Source organism: Hyaena hyaena, unplaced genomic scaffold, assembly GCF_003009895.1.
Source record: "Hyaena hyaena isolate Hyena2069 unplaced genomic scaffold, ASM300989v1 scaffold_356, whole genome shotgun sequence".
In the NCBI taxonomy this organism is placed as follows: Eukaryota; Metazoa; Chordata; class Mammalia; order Carnivora; family Hyaenidae; genus Hyaena; species Hyaena hyaena.
This window is the reverse complement of record NW_024080985.1, coordinates 465717-481744: the sequence shown is the minus strand read 5'-3', so window position 1 is coordinate 481744 and position 16028 is coordinate 465717. Positions and strand designations below refer to the sequence as shown.

The following is a 16028-nucleotide window of genomic DNA, read 5'->3' as shown; positions in this document are numbered from 1 at the left end:
GTCCCACCCCTTCTTTATTTTAAATATTTGTGGACTATATCTTTGGTAGTAACTTTTCTTATTATTTGACCAACATGAAGTGCTGTTCATGTCAAAGAGGAAGAATAAATGCTTCACTGAACATCCTTTTAAAGACAGAATTATCCTGTCCCCAGGAAAAATACAGTACTTGTAAATTAGGTTCTTTTCTGACCAAAACGACTCCATAATGACCTTTAATTCATGTGGTCCAGAGAATACAGGAAGATCAGTTAATTATCTGGAGATCTGTGGCTCTTGGAAGATTCCTTTGGAAATAAAGGAAAAGAGACAGAACCAAACTTCAGGTGCTGTAGCTTACTAGGTACTGATTTCAAAAGGAGAAAGTGGGGAGGTTTCACCAGCCTCTTGTTTTTCCTTAGCTCCTGGAGAACCAGTCCCCCTGCCCTGCCCCGACCTTTTTCAAAATGTTTTCCAGTTTTGAGAAATAATTGACATACATCACTGTATAAGTTTAAGGTATACGGCACGATGGTTTGATTCACATATATTGTGAAATCAGTGCTTTAAGATGGAAACCTCAGACAGAAACCCTTTCTGCACAATGACCTATAAAGCCAATCTGGCCCCGCTCCAAGCAAAGGCCAGCAGCCCCATCTGCCGGGATTATCTGAGAGTCTCAGTGACTCTTGACTGCAGGCACGACTTCTGTGACTCATGCATCTGCCAGTCCTGGGAAGACCTATAAGACAAGCATACCCCTCTTCCATCTGTCTCCACCACTGCCCTGACGGGGACTTAAAGAGGGACACCCACTTTTGTGTCGTACGATATTGTTAAGCAGCTTCCCACAACAAGGAACAAGAGGGAAAGACAGGAAGAGGAACTGTAGGGGTGCCTGGGTGGCTTAGTCGGTTAAGCGACCGACTTTCGCTTAGGTCATGATCTCGCGGTTCGTGGGTTCGAGCCCCGCGTCGGGCTTTGTGCTGACTGCCAGCTCAGAGCCTGGAGCCTATTTCAGAGTCTGTTTCTCCCTCTCTCTCTGACCCTCCCCTGCTCACACTGTCTCTCTCTGTCTCTCCTAGAAATAAACCAAAATATTTAAAAAAAAAAAAAAAAAAAGGAAGAGAAACTGTAAGCAGAAAGAGTTAGGGGTCCCTGGAAAAAGAAAGAGGAGACATAGCTTTTGAGACAGAAGTAAGGACATTTTAGGCCCCCCTCCCCCAGCCATTTTATGCTCTATGCCCGACTTGCCCTAGCACTCTTCTTGCAGAACTCCCTAGGAAGTGTTGGAATTACAAAGAAATGCAAAAACCTCAGTAGTTAAGGATTTTAAGGGAACAAAGAAAATGCAAAAACTAACAGTCTCTACCTGGCCAGGAAATAGCCTAACCATAATCAGAGCCCATAAATCAAGGGTAAAACTCCTAGCACAGTTTCAAAAGTAAAGATTTATCTAACACACATTCTTGGGTTGGTTTTTTGTTTGTTTGTTTGTTGCAGGATTTAAACCCCTTTGAACACTAAAATACCAGACTAACTGGAGCAGAGAATTGATGACACTGACCTTTCCAAGCCCTTGGTGACTTCAATCAACTAGGACCTGGACTCTTTTCAATTTAGGATGTCTTTTGCCCCAATTCTTTTTTTTATATATAAATTTATTTTTATTTATTTTGAGAGAGGGATAGAGAGCAAGCGGGGGAAGACTTTTGCCCCAGATCTATATGACCTCTGCTTTGCCAAGCCTCTTCATGAATATGCATGCATCCCCAATTTAAAACTTTCCTAATTTTGTTGTTTTGGGAAACATCGCAAACCCAGTTCCCCGTAATGGAACTCTTGTGTGAGAAGCGCACATCCTGCCCCTGTTCTGTGAGAAGGGACTGGAGCTATCATGTCCCCAGTGCAGGGTTTCCTCTGACTTACAGGACCACCCCCTGAAGCCCACCGAGGAAGCCCCAGCGGGTCACAGGAAGCAGTTCAAAGGCTACAATGAGCCCCTGAAGAAGCAGGTTGAAAATGTTGAAAAGCCATTAGAAATCCAAGTCTTAGAAGTACCTGAATTAAGGTGGACGGTGGAAAAGCAGAGGGGGGAATTACATTCTGAATATGAAGAGCTTCAGCATTTTCTGGAAGAGGAATAGGATGCCCTTTTTAAAAGTTTACTTTTGATGGAAAAGAAGGATGTTGAAGAATAACTAATTGAAAACAAAGGCCATTATTCAGATCATATTTCCGATGCTAAACAACAATAACAACAACAACAACACAATGCTATGTGAAATAGCATTGTTGTGTGTCCAGGCAAAGTTGGATTTACTGATAGTTATTGAACATGTGCATACATAACAGACATAAAAACTTAAAACTCCAGAAGCCTTTTTATATTAAAGAAAGTTTTGATCTCTTTCACATTTTTGTCCTGCAAAAAAATTGTCAGCATATTAAGGTGGATTTAACACTTGATGGTAAAGTGTTAAATTTAAACTGTTAAATTTGTCAGAAGACAAAACAAGTATAAAATATGGAAAGACACAAAGTTTCCATATAATTCCAAGACTTTTACTTTTTACCTTACTGTCCTGAATTTTGGAGGGTTTGATGCTGTCGGGCAGATAGAAAGAGGCCCCATGGATTTTCCATAGGTTTGTTCAGACTCTTCTTCAGAAATGCTTTTACGGGAATGCCTGGGTGGCTTTGTCAGTTAAGCATCGGACTTCAGCTCAGGTCATGACCCTGTGGTCCATGGGTTCAAGCCCCACATCAGGCTCTGTGCTGACAGCTCAGAGCCTGGAGCCTGCTTCAGATTCTGTCTTCCTCTCTCTCTGCTCCGTCCCATCATTATCACCAAAGGGTTACTGTTGGCAAACTCAGGATTCAAGTAGGTGATGGAGTCCAAAACATATGGCTTTTTCTAGATCATGAGTTGGAAGAGGTTTCATTTTATAATTTGAGTAATATAGGTCTTATACTTATATCTTCACTGATACTTTCACAGAAAAACTTTGGCCTGACTTCTTTATTGGACCTACTTCAAACCCTCTATCTGTAAAATCACAGATGAGTTGTGAACTCCTTGGAAACTTGTATGTTGTTACATTCTCTTTCTGACTATTAAACATGCTTAAGAGATAATGTATAATCTCCTTTAAGTTTTGGATAACATGACTTCAAAAGTTACAGTGTTTGATGTTTTCAACAGCAAGAGAGTCACTTTTTATCCTTCTGTATCAATAACTAATGATAATATAGAATTTGTGTTGTTTCATAGAAATGATAAGGAATCCATTAGAAATTACAATTTTGCAGTTCCAAAGGTAAAGACTTCAAACTGAGCATGTTTTATTTACCATTCATGTTTTATCAACACCAATAAATGTATTTTATGGCTTTGCCTCATGTTATATATACATGTGTTCTTAATAAATTCACCAATTTATTAAGTGTCTTAGAAGTCATGATGACAATGGTTGGAAGACATCGATTTAGACCGAAGTCTTCAGCCTTCTGTGTTGTTGGAGAAATGGAAATCAGGGAGGAACTTGGAAGTGTTTAGACCATTATTTAAAAATTGACCTTTTAGGGGCGCCTGGGTGGCTTAGTCGGTTAAGCGTCCGACTTTCGCTTAGGTCATGATCTCGCGGTTCATGGGTTCGAGCCCCGCGTCGGGCTCTGTGCTGACTGCCAGCTCAGAGCCTGGAGCCTGTTTCAGTCTGTGACTCCCTCTCTCTCTGACCCTCCCCTGCTCAAGCTGTCTCTCTCTCTCTCCTAGAAATAAATAAAACATTAAAAATTTAAAAAAAAAATTGACCTTTTTTTTTGTTTTGTTTAATATTTTATTTATTTTTGAGAGAGAGATAGAGACAGCATGAGCAGGGGAGTGTCAGAGAGAGGGAGACACAGAATCTGAAACAGGCTCCAGGCTCCGAGCTAGCTGTCAGCACAGAGCCCGATGCGGGGCTCGAACCCACGAACCGTGAGATCATGACCCGAGCCAAAGTCGGACGCTCAACCGACTGAGCCACCCAGGCGCCCCAAAAATTGACCTTTTATAGAAGACTTCCAGAAAGAGATGAGGAAGGTGTACTTCACGAAATGGAAATTGAATCAGTAGTATGGGATTCTCCAAAAAGGTCTGACAAAATTGCCCTTTCACTCAATTAGCCAAGACAGAACTGAGTAGCTAAGTTTAATAACTAGGACATTTACAGAGTTGGGGGTGACTAGTATCCCCAACAAATTTATAGGTGTCAGGTTTACACTCTAGCAAAATTTACAAAATTCGAGGAAAAGAAATAATATAATGTTGTTTTTCTCCTGAAATTTACTCATTTAAATGGCATACATTTCATATTATATTATTTATTATATTTATCATATAATATTTATTATATTGTATACAGAGAGAGCAAGGAAGATGGGCAGAAGAAGAGAGAGAGAGAATCTTAAGCAGGCCCCACACCTAGCATGGAGCCCAATGCAGGGTTGGATCCCACAATCCTGGGATCATGACATGAGTCAAAATCAAGAGTTGGATGCTCAACCTACTGAGCCACCCACGTGTCCCAAAATGGCACATATTTTAGTATTCAGTTTACTTGTCTCATATTTCATACTATATGTCCAGTCATTAACTCACAATTATCACATCTTAAATTATGGAATAGATGAGTATGTTGTTTTACTATTCATAACTCTATTTTAGGAAAGCATAGGGTAAAGGTTTTGAGAACTCATTTTATTATATATAGTTAATTTCTCTAGCAGTCATCATTTTAATCATGTGTTTCCCCCAGTTTTTAAGATATAATTGACTTACAGACTTTATAAATTTAAGGTATATAGCATAATGATTTGATTTCTATATGTTGTGAACTGATTACCATGGTAAGTTCAGTTAATTACCTATTATCTCATAAATATAAAAAAATACAAAAAATAAATGAGAACTCTTAGAATCAATTCTGTCTTAACTCACAAATACATCATACAGCCGTGTCAGCTCTGGCCTCAGGATGCACTTTTCATCTCCAGCACTTATGTATCTTATAACTCTAAGTTTGTATCTTTTGATTACCTTCCTCCATCTTCCTCTCTCCCTCTTCTGCCCTCCCCCCTAACTACAAGTCTGATCTTTTTTTTATGACTTTGGACTTTTTTTTTTTTTATTTCACTTATAAATGAAATCATACAGTATTTGGCTTTCTCAGTCTGATTTACTTCAGGCACAGCGTGATGCTCTCTTGAGTTTCATCCATGTTGTCACAAATATATCACATGTAATACAAATGTCATTAAATCTGTTTTAGTAACTGGATAATATTCCATTGTGCGTGTATACATATATCCAGGAAGGGACTGCCTCCGCTTTGGTTAGTTAATCTCTAAGAGAGCAAACAATTTGCCTGAGACTCTGGCTTTGATATGTAAACCAACCACTTCTGAGACCATTCTTGCATCAGCCTGCTTTTATTAGGGCTCTTGAAACTCAGAACACAGCCCCCCAGATCACCCCAGGTACCAGACAAATAGAAACCACCCCCTTAGGTACCAATCCTAAACCTGTTCAGCTGCCTCACCCATTCATCCCCTTGAAAGGCTTATGCCTAAACTTTTTCTATTCCCTCCTAACTAACCCTGTTAATTCCTGCATGACTTTGCATGATATGGCAAGCCCTCTCCTCTTGACAAATGTAAATAATAAACTATCTTTTCAGTGGTAGCTGCTTCCTGATGTGTTGGCCTCCTGTGTTTACTCCCTGAGTAAAGCCAACATGTTCCATTTTTCCTTAATGTAACAGCCCTGGACAGAGTCAGATGTACCCAGCATATACTGGGATAGGGTATGGGCAGTCATTTCACTGATGGAGAATATCTCTTTAAGTCTGGCTGGGAACAATATATTCAATAAAAGAGAAAAAGTAATCTCTAAGGGAAAGAATTGACACATTCTACCAAATTAAATTTTTTTCATAAGAAATATACATAAAGAGTAAAAAGAGAAGCTATAAAAATCAGAGATGATATCAGCAGGGTATATGATTAAAGACTCATTTCTAGAACATACCAAAATTTTCTATTAGTCTATAAGAAAAAGAAAACCTATTATAGATTGAATATTTGTTTCTCCCCAAAATTCATATGTTGAGCCTTTACTTAGAATACAATGGTACTTGGAGGTGGGGTCTTTGGAAGTTAATTAGGTTTAGATGAGGTCATGATGGTGAAGCCCTCACAATGGGATTAATCCTCCAATAAGAAAAGGGAAACCTCTTGCACCTGGAAAGGCCATTTGCACAGAAAGCAAGAAGGTGGCCATCGCCAAGCCAGGAAGAGGGCCCTTACTAAAATCAGAGCAGGTTAGCAACCTGATCTAAGATTTCTAGCTTCCAGAACCATGAAAATAAATGTTTAAGCCATCTGGTATATGGTATTTTGATTTTATTTCTAAATTTTTTTAATGTTTTATTTATTTCTGAGAAAGAGAGAGTCAGCATGAGCAGGGGAGGGTCAGAGACAGAGGGAGACACAGCACAGAGCTAGCCATCAGCACAGAGCCCGATGCCGGGCTGGAACCCATGAACCGTGAGATCATGACCTGAGCCAAAGTCGGATGCTTAATCGACTGAGCCACCCAGGTGCCCCTGGTATATGGTATTTTTTTTTTATAGCCGCTGGAGCTAAATCAAAACCTGATATAAAAATGGGTATATTATAGAAGGTACATCACAGTAGACAAATCATTAATGATCTATAAAAAAATAAAAAGATGATGAAATTTGTCAGTAATCAGGAGATTAAAATTTAATACTACAGTGTGACAGAGGACTTGAGGCGGGTTCTTTTCAGCCACCTCCCTGGCTTGGTCTCCCTTAGCATCTGACTGTGTGCTTAGTCCTGCACCGCACTGTGGGAAAGCAGTCAATTGGGTAGCTGCAGGGGATAAGCTTAGGAATTCCCAAGTCTTACCCCAATGGCATAAAGAAGTACAAAGCCATAGAATGCTCACACCCAGAGTTTGGGTGAAGATAATTCGGTAAATAAGTATATAGAAGGTGGGGCAGAAGCCCCAGTATAGAGAAGGAGGGGCAAAGGCCCCCAATACATAGATATATGAAATAAACAAGATTAGGCATTCAGGACAAAAGCACTCCACAATTCAGTACTATAGTAGAAAGCTGCTTTCACAGGAAGGAAGGACCAAACCAGGTAAACAGGTAAATAGGGCTATAGCCACTATGAGGGAAGCTGCCGGGAGCAGAGATGATTAGCAAAAGAAAGGTGCCTTGTTAACTCTGAGGTCACATGTCCTACCTGTCTCATTCCCCTAGGCTGGCTAAGATAAACAGGTGATGCCTCATGTCCCTGTAAAGAACCTTCGGCCCAACTGCTGGCGCCAGGATTTTGTTTTGTATTAACCCAAACCCCTAACCCTGAATATCTTCAAGATCTCCTTTCCCTCATATCCCCAAGTTAATGTTCACAGTTTCATTGTCTCTTGGTGGATGTCCATCACCATGTTTGTAAGTATTCTGAACCTAATAAAAATGGGGCGAGATGGGGCGCCTGGGTGGCTTAGTCGGTTAAGCGTCCGACTTTCGCTTAGGTCATGATCTCACGGTTCGTGGGTTCGAGCCCCGCGTCGGGCTCTGTGCTGACTGCCAGCTCAGAGCCTGGAGCCTATTTCAGTCTGTGACTCCCTTTCTCTGATCCTCCCCTGCTCACGCTGTCTCTCTCTCTCTCTCCTAGAAATAAATAAAAAACACTTAAAAAAATAAAAAAATAAAAAAATAAATGGGGCGAGAACCCTTATTCAGGGCTCTTGCATTTTCCCGGACATTAGTCATCTCTCATATTTTAATCCCACATCCCGCTTTCTTGTTAGACAAGAAAGAACTTTAGACCCAGAGTCTACGACAGGTGGCCTGTATGAACCCAATAGCAATGGCCATATCAAATGGTCCAATCCAGGGGTACCTGGGTGGCTTAGTCGGTTAAGCGTCTGACTTCAGCTCAGGTCATGATCTTATGGTTTGTGGGTTAGAGCCCTACATTGGGCTCTGCTGACAGCTAGCTCAGAGCCTGGAGCCTGCTTCTTGGGATTCTGTGTCTCCCTCTCTCTCTGACGCTCCCCTGCTCATGCTGTCTCTATCTCTCTTTCTCAAAAATAAATTTAAAAAAATTTAAAAAGTGGGGGGGCAATCTAGTCTTTAGGGCCAACAATCCAAGACTATCTGAATCAACAAAGGCCTATCTGGGAAGAAGTAAATGAACAGCTAGAGAAGAAAAAGAAAGACCCCAAGGCATTGGCTGAACTTGAATGAGAAACAAATGAATGAGAACTGGAAGAAAGAACTAGAAAACCACAGGGAGAAATTATTAAGTGGCAGTGAGAGCTCATCTAAAAATGGACAGAGAAAGAAAAAAAAAAGGAAGAAGAAATCTGGTAGGTGTTCATCCTCTTCATCAAGCTCTGATTCTTCCAACACTTCTTTGGATTATGAGGTTGAAAAACAAGAATAAAGTAAAGAGAAAAAGAAGAACAGTTCACATAAATTTCTGAAAGTTCCATGTCAGAAATGGAATCGGACAGTAAGGATAGTTTAAGAAAGGAAAAGAAGCCAAAGGATGCAACTGAGAAAGAAAAGGACATTAAAGGGCATGGCAGAAAAAGAAAGATGTATCCTGAAGATCATCTGAGTCCTTATCAGAATCAGAATATACTGAGGAAGTACTAGCATGGCGGGGGGGGGGGGGGGGGGGGGGGGGGGGGGGGGGGGGGGTGTGTGTGCAGGTGAGGGGAAAACAGGTGATGGGCACTGAGGAAGGCATTTGTTGGGATGAGTGCTGGGTGTTGTACGTAAGTGATGAACCAAGGGAATCCACCCCCAAAACCAAGGGGGTAGATTTACACACTGTATGTTAGCCAATTTGACAATAAATGACCAGATGACTCTAGTTAACATTTCCGAAATAGGGATTACATTGATATTTCAAATCTCTACTCTGTAGATAAGTTTATTTTAGTTTTCTCCGCTTATATACTTTTATTTACCTGGGCAAGGAGCTTTTAGGGTGGGGGAGTGGTTTGCTTTCTCTTCAGTGAGCAGAATAGCAGCGCGCCTTTTCTCTCATGCATCCTACATTTGTGGGCACAGTAGCCATGCTTCATGGGGAGGTCAGAGCTGGGGACAGCAGGCTTGTCCTGAGACATCCTTGGACTCTTGTCATTTGCTGCTTTCAGTGACCCAGAGCAACAGCCCTTGGCAGCACGACAAAGCCCAAAAAGCTCTGGGATTTACCATCACTCCAATAATACTGAATGTTTTTTTAGCATTAGAATGCATTACAACATTTGATTTAATTTTGACTACACTTGGGCTTTGGAGAGGAATCATTGCAAATAGACACTGGTCCTTTTGGAATTTGATAGCTAAAGATTCTAAAATGCATGTTTTATACTGTTAGTTTTAAACAGTCAGGAAAATTTTACGTAACCAGTGATAGTTATTTTATTTGTATATGAATTTTGTTTAGGCTGCAGGGTTTAGCTTTTATTAGCTCTTCATTCTTGCTATCTTAAATTCCAAACTGCAGGGAGCCTGCTTGGGATTTTCTTTCTATTTCTCTCTCTCTCTCTCTCTCTGTCCCCCCACCCATGCTGGTGCATGTGTGTGTGCTCTCTCTCTCTCTCTCACACACAAAATAAATAAATAAACATTTGATTAAAAAAAATTTTTTTTAAACATTTAATTTAAAAACTGAGAGAAAGTGGGGTACCTGGTTTGGTTAAGTGTCCAACTTTGGCTCAGGTCACGATTCACAACTAGTGAGTTCGAGCCCTGCATCAGGGTCTGTGCTGACACTTCAGAGCCTAGAGCTTGCTTCAGATTCCATCTCCCTCTCTCTCTGCCCCTTCCCCATCACGCTCCATCTGTCTCTTTCTCAAAAATAAATAAACATTAAAAAACAAAAAAACTATGAAGTTAAAAAAAAATCAGAATGTTTATTTTTTATTTTATTGTTAGTTTTTAATTTTTGAAATGTTTTATTTATTTCTAGGAGAGAAAGAGACAGCGTGAGCAGGGGAGGATCAGAGAGAGAGGGAGCCACAGACTCTGAAATAGGCTCCAGGCTCTGAGCTGGCAGTCAGCACAGAGCCAGACGCGGGGCTCGAACCCACGAACTGTGAGATCATGACCTAAGTGAAAGTCGGACGCTTAACCGACTAAGCCACCCAGGCGCCCCAGTTTTTAATTTTTTAATGCTTTTATTTATTTGGGGGGGGGGAGAGAGACAGAGCATGAGCAGGTGAGGGCAGAGAGAGAGAGAGAGAGAGAGAGAGAGAGATACACAGAATCTGAACCAGGTTCCAGGCTCCAAGCCATCAGCACAGAGCCCGACGCGGAGCTTTAACGCAAAAACCATGAGATCATGACCTGAGCTGAAGTAGGACACTTAACCACTGAGCCACCCAGGCGCCCCAGAAATAGGAACGTTTAGAGCACATGCCTAAGTAGGCAGATCATTATAAAACTTAACGTTTAATTATCTATTTAATCCAGGTGGCAGTAAGAGATTCGGCAGAAGGATACCTAGTTGTTAGCAAAACTTACGTCTTTTAATATTGAGAAGATTTAGTTTTCTTAAGTAATCAAAGACCTGATAAAGACAAAACATAGACATTTTGTTCTGGGGCAGATTAAAAAAAGAAAACAAAAAAACTTTGTTCGTAATTTCTTATTAAGAGCAGACCAACAGTCCAAGAAAACTTTGTCATCTTAACAGAGAGTAAAACCAAATTCCAATCTCTTGCTTAGTGTACTTTTAATACTCATTTACTCCAATCTCGGTCAGCCCTGATCATGCACACATAAAATTCTCTTCCAAAGATTCTTCTTCGCAAACCTACAACTTTCTTTTTCATTTAGAGTTTGTGGTAAGCCTTCCCTCTCTAAAAAATCAGTCTCAATTTAGGACAAAATTACTTCCCCTCCCACCAACAAAAATGTATTCTCACATTCTTATAGCTTTCTTATAAACCTCCTACTTTTCCCTGCATACAAAGTTGGTTTCCTTATCATTTCTCACAGTCTCAATTAAATTTGACAGAATTTTAACTTTTAAAACCTTAGTCTCCCGTGAAAACTAAATAGTAACCAATTGTGAACTATTATCCAGAATTCTTTAGAATTCTGGAAAATTTATGGTTATATTTCTTATTTTCTAGAAATGTGTTTTTTAATAGTACAATTTTCAATAAAGCATAAAACATGTTTGCAACAGACCTAAATTTATCCTTACTTTCTCTGTAAGAAGAAGCCAGAAGCAGATAAATCTATGTCCAGTAATGAATGTTTCAGTATTTTATTTTATTTGGAAAGACTTTAAATATCCAATCAACTCAATTTACCATTTAACCTGGCAAAACTTCAAAGGTTTGGGTTACCAAAGATTTTGGAAGCCACTAAAAGGTTTACCTATAAACCATTTTATTGATTTAACATATTTGCTTTTAACGATTACGCATCAAGGGGCACCTGGGTGGCTCAGTTAGTTAAACGTCCAAATCTCCTTTTTTTTTTTTTTTAAATGTTTTTTAGTGTTCATTTATCTTTGAGAGAGTAAGAGAGAAAGAGAGAGAGAGAGCAAGTAGGTGAGGGGCAGAGAGAGACAGAGACATAGAATTCTTAGCAGGCTCCAAGCTGTCAGCAAAGAGCCAGACTTGGGGGTCTAACTCACAAGCTGTGACATCATGACCTAAGCCACTTAACCAACTGAGCCACCCAGGTGTCCCAAGTGTCTGGCTCCTGATTTTAGCTCAGGTCATGATCTCACGGTTCCTGAGATGGAGCCCTGAGTCAGGCTGTGCACCGACAGTGTAGAGCCTACTTGGGATTCTCTGTTTCCCTCTCTGTCTCTGCCCCTCCCCCATTCGTGCTCTCTCTTTCTTAAAATAAATACATAAACATTAAAAAACCACAATTACCCATGAAAGGTTTGTGAGGCAGAAAAAATTAACCACCATTTTAAGTCATTTTTGCTGACAAATTACAACAAAGAGAACATGAGTTTATTTGACACTTAGTAAACTTTGGTAAAATGAAAGTTTTCTATTTAATGCTGATAAATCTAAAGACATGTCTATTTTAATTAAACCAACACCTTTGAATTTTAGTTCCCCAAACATCATCCCAGATTATGTGAACTTGAAAACATTTGCGTTAGTTGCTGTCTTTCTGAGTTTTAAAATGTCCAGTTTTTATAAGCACTGGCTTTTAAAACAATTAAATAGAACTACGTTCCAAATTAATTTTAAGCAATAGAGAAAATATCTCACATTTAAAACACAGACACATATACATAAACAAGATATAAACTAAATCTAGCTTTTATTTCATTAGTGTTTTTGGAGAGGCATTAAAGACCCAATTTCCAAATATCTCTTTTTTACAAAACCAATCTAACTGCAAGATAGCATTACAATTTATAGATCCATTAATTAGTCACTTCCCATTTTTCCAATTGGTACATGGCTGGTTTTAGGGGCATCTGGGTGACTCAGTCAGTTTAACTTCCACTCAGGTCATGATCTCGCTCTTCCTGAGTTTGAGCCCCACAGGGGGCCCACTGCTGTCAGCCTGGCAGCACAGAGCCCCTTCAGATTCTATCCCTTTCTCTCTCGCCTCCACCACTGTGCTCTCCCAAAAAGTAAATAAATATTTAAAAAAAAGCAAAAGAACATGGTTGGTTTTGTCCAAAGCACCACAAGCTGCAGCAACAAACAAAATGAAACCCAGAGTACCTCTGTGAGTATTCATTCTTCTCAAAAAATTGGATTTTCACCAACTGAGCTAAATGGCTTCCTCAACAAGCTAGAGACCCAAGCCAAACCCCTCTATTCGGAGACAACCTCCAAGAAAGCTGAGTCACTAATATTTGTGGAGATCATTAAAGGCCCAATTTCCAAATACCTCCTTTTTGTAAAACAAATCTAACATGGGTAAAATTCCAACAATGATTCCCCTTGCCAACGGGGTACCCTGGACAAATGCAAACAAAGCATCTTTTGTTCCCCAAGGAAAAGCCCATACGGAAGGGAAAGGAGTTCCCGGTTGTACATGCAGGAATGACTTACCCTACTTTCGGGTCCTTCGACTCACCGAAGTTTGTTGAATTCTTGCCCCGCAGCCTAGTGCAGGGCCAAGTCAGAGAGGGAGCCCCTGGAATAAATAGTCCCGACAGCTGCTAGGGACTTACCTGAAAAATCCCTGAGGCGAGCCAGCTGGCCGTGACCTGGCTGGCTTGCTAAATCTGTAATGAGGCCCAGGCTTGTCCTGCTCACTGCAGACAGGCCAATAAGTCGAGAAGCAATGAAAGCAAAGCAAACCAAGGAGATGGCAGACTACTGTTCCAAAGAGCCATCTCCCGCAGTCCCCCAGCATGAAATTCAAGCTTCTTTCATGTTAGGAAAAGGTGGAAGAAAGGGGTTATTTTTTAGTGGGGAGGAGTTCTTCGGGAAACATCCATCATATTTATAATATTGCCCACTGAGGTTTTTCCTTAAAAATGCCAACACATTTTATTTTTATTTCATTTCTACTTATTTTTATTTTTTAAAGAGAGAGAGAGCACGCACAAGAGAGAGAAAACCTTAAGCAGGCTCCACACTTAGTGCAGAACCCGACCCAGGGCTTGATTCCCTGAGCATGGAATCATGACCTGATCTCAGATCTAGAGCCAGAAGCTCATCTGACTGAGCCTCTCAGGTGCCCCCAACAGTTTATTTTATTTTTATTTAAAAATGCCAACACATTAAAAAAATTTTTTAATGTTTATTTATTTTTGAGTGAGACAGAGCACGAGCGGGGGAGGGGCAGAGAGAGAGTGAGAGACACAGAATCTGAAGCAGATTCCACGTTCTGAGCTGTCAGCACAGAGTCCAATGTGGGGCTCGAACCCACAGACCGTGAGATCCTGACCTGAGCCGAAGTTGGCCACTCAACTGACTGAGCCACCCAGGTGCCCCAAAAATGCCAACACATTTTTAAAATGAAGTTTATATGGGGTGCCTGAGTGGTTCAGTCAGAAGAGTATGCAACTCTTGATCTTGGAGCCATGAGTTCAAGCCCCCTGTGTGGTGTAGGTATTACTTAAATAATTATTTAAAAAAATAAAAATGAAGTATACGTGCTCATACAGGACAAAAACAAATGAAACATAGCCAGTGAATATATAGGTTGCTCCCATTTGGAGATATACAAAGAAGAATGTTCTATGCAAAAATACAGACAAAGCATATAAATATTTGCTTTTATTATGTATAGACCATTTAAATAGGAAGATTCATCAAACCCTTTAAAAGCATCCATCTCCTGAATGAGCACAAAGAAAGAAGATGCTACCGAGAGCTGTTGCTTGTGAGCCTGTGGAGGTTGAGAATTACGGAATGAGTTTGTGATTTAGAAAACAGAGAGAGGACAGTTTCTGGAAACACCTCCTTCAAAGGGCTGAAGATATAAGAATAGGCGGAGAAAGAATGAGCCACGTCTGCTGAGCAAGTCATGCATCTGACTAATTGAGAAAAATGAGATGAGGACTTTTCAAAGCATTCAGTGGATCCAGAAACCAGATCACTGAGGGAATTAGAGAGGAGATTCAGTACAGGAGTAGAAAGAGGTGGGAGGAAAGGACAATCAAATCTAGCCTTTACCCAGAAGATGCAATCAGAGAGGAAGATGGGAAGTGTCAGGAGTCTGTCACTTCCCTGAGGTTGATTGCATCTGGAGTCTGTCCAACGGGACAAAGGAAAGGGAACTCCCTACAAGATTATAAAGCTAAACCGAGTCAGATTCTAAACAGAACAGTCAACAGAGAACGTGCCATATTGTATCCTCCAGCCAGGAGCACGGAAGACTAAGTGTTCCGGGAGGAAGGGAGGGGCCTGCAGTCTCCGTGGGTGGAGCCAATGGCGTCCCCGGGGGGCCTTAAGAACTCAGCGCAGCTCCCAACCCAGCACAGAGTCCAGACGTCAGCCAACCGTGAGTACGTGAGCGCGTGGCGGGCCACAGGTGAGCCGGGTCTCAGGGAAGGGACCAGAATGAAGGGCAGAGCAGAGCGGGAGCAAGTGTGCCGGCCTCCAGCAAGCTGCAGACCAGGGACTGGGGTGACTGGGGGGCAGGGGGGTGCTCAGGGCCAGGGACTGGGGTGACTGGGGGGCGGGGGGGTGCTCAGGACCGTAATGCTGCAACTGCCCAAGTTTCAGTGATCTAGGCAGGTTCAGACAGGTCGGGAAGTGCTCACTGGCTTCATTTACAAAAGATTTTCTATAGACTGCAGAGTGGATAATTTAGCGGGTTCAGAGAAGGAGGTAGTAGGGGGAGGGGACAGCTCTGCCTGTGGGCGTGCACGTGACCCGACATCCGCGGCTCACCCAGACCCCACCGGAGGGAGGTGTGTGGGAAAGGCCCAGGGGCTTCTGCTGAGCACCTACTGTCATTGCGGTTCTGTTTTCTTAAACAGTGAACTTCGGTGAGGGGTTTATATATGTGTGTGATTACTTCAGGGAAGATCACTTAAATATTTGCTGACATTTTCATACGGACACATATACACACAATTTCTTTTTATGTTGTGATCAACTGTATGGAATTTGTTTTGGTGATAATCACAAGATTTATTAGGTGTTCCAGGGATTTTAACATGGTTTTATTCAATAGTAATCCCGTTTTGAGGACCATGTTAAGAATAACCAAATGTATAATGAAGCAACCCAATTCAGGGAAGAGAATTACAAACAGTGGAATTCAGTGGCACACCAAGTGCTTATTTAAAACCAAAACATCTAGGGGCGCCTGGGTGGCTTAGTCGGTTAAGCGTCCGACTTTCGCCCAGGTCATGATCTCGCGGTTGGTGGGTTCGAGCCCCGCGTCGGGCTCTGTGCTGACTGCCAGCTCGGAGCCTGGGGCCTATTTCAGAGTCTGTATCTCCCTCTCTCTCTGACGACCCTCCCCCGCTCACGCTGTCTCTCTCTCTCTCTCTCCTAG

General features: G+C 41.4%; 1 pseudogene; it reads left to right on the top strand.

The window, feature by feature from the left end:
- The first annotated feature begins 583 nt into the window (after positions 1 to 583).
- On the top strand, positions 584 to 14902 carry LOC120243717 (annotated as a pseudogene).
- Positions 14903 to 16028: the final 1126 nt, after the last annotated feature.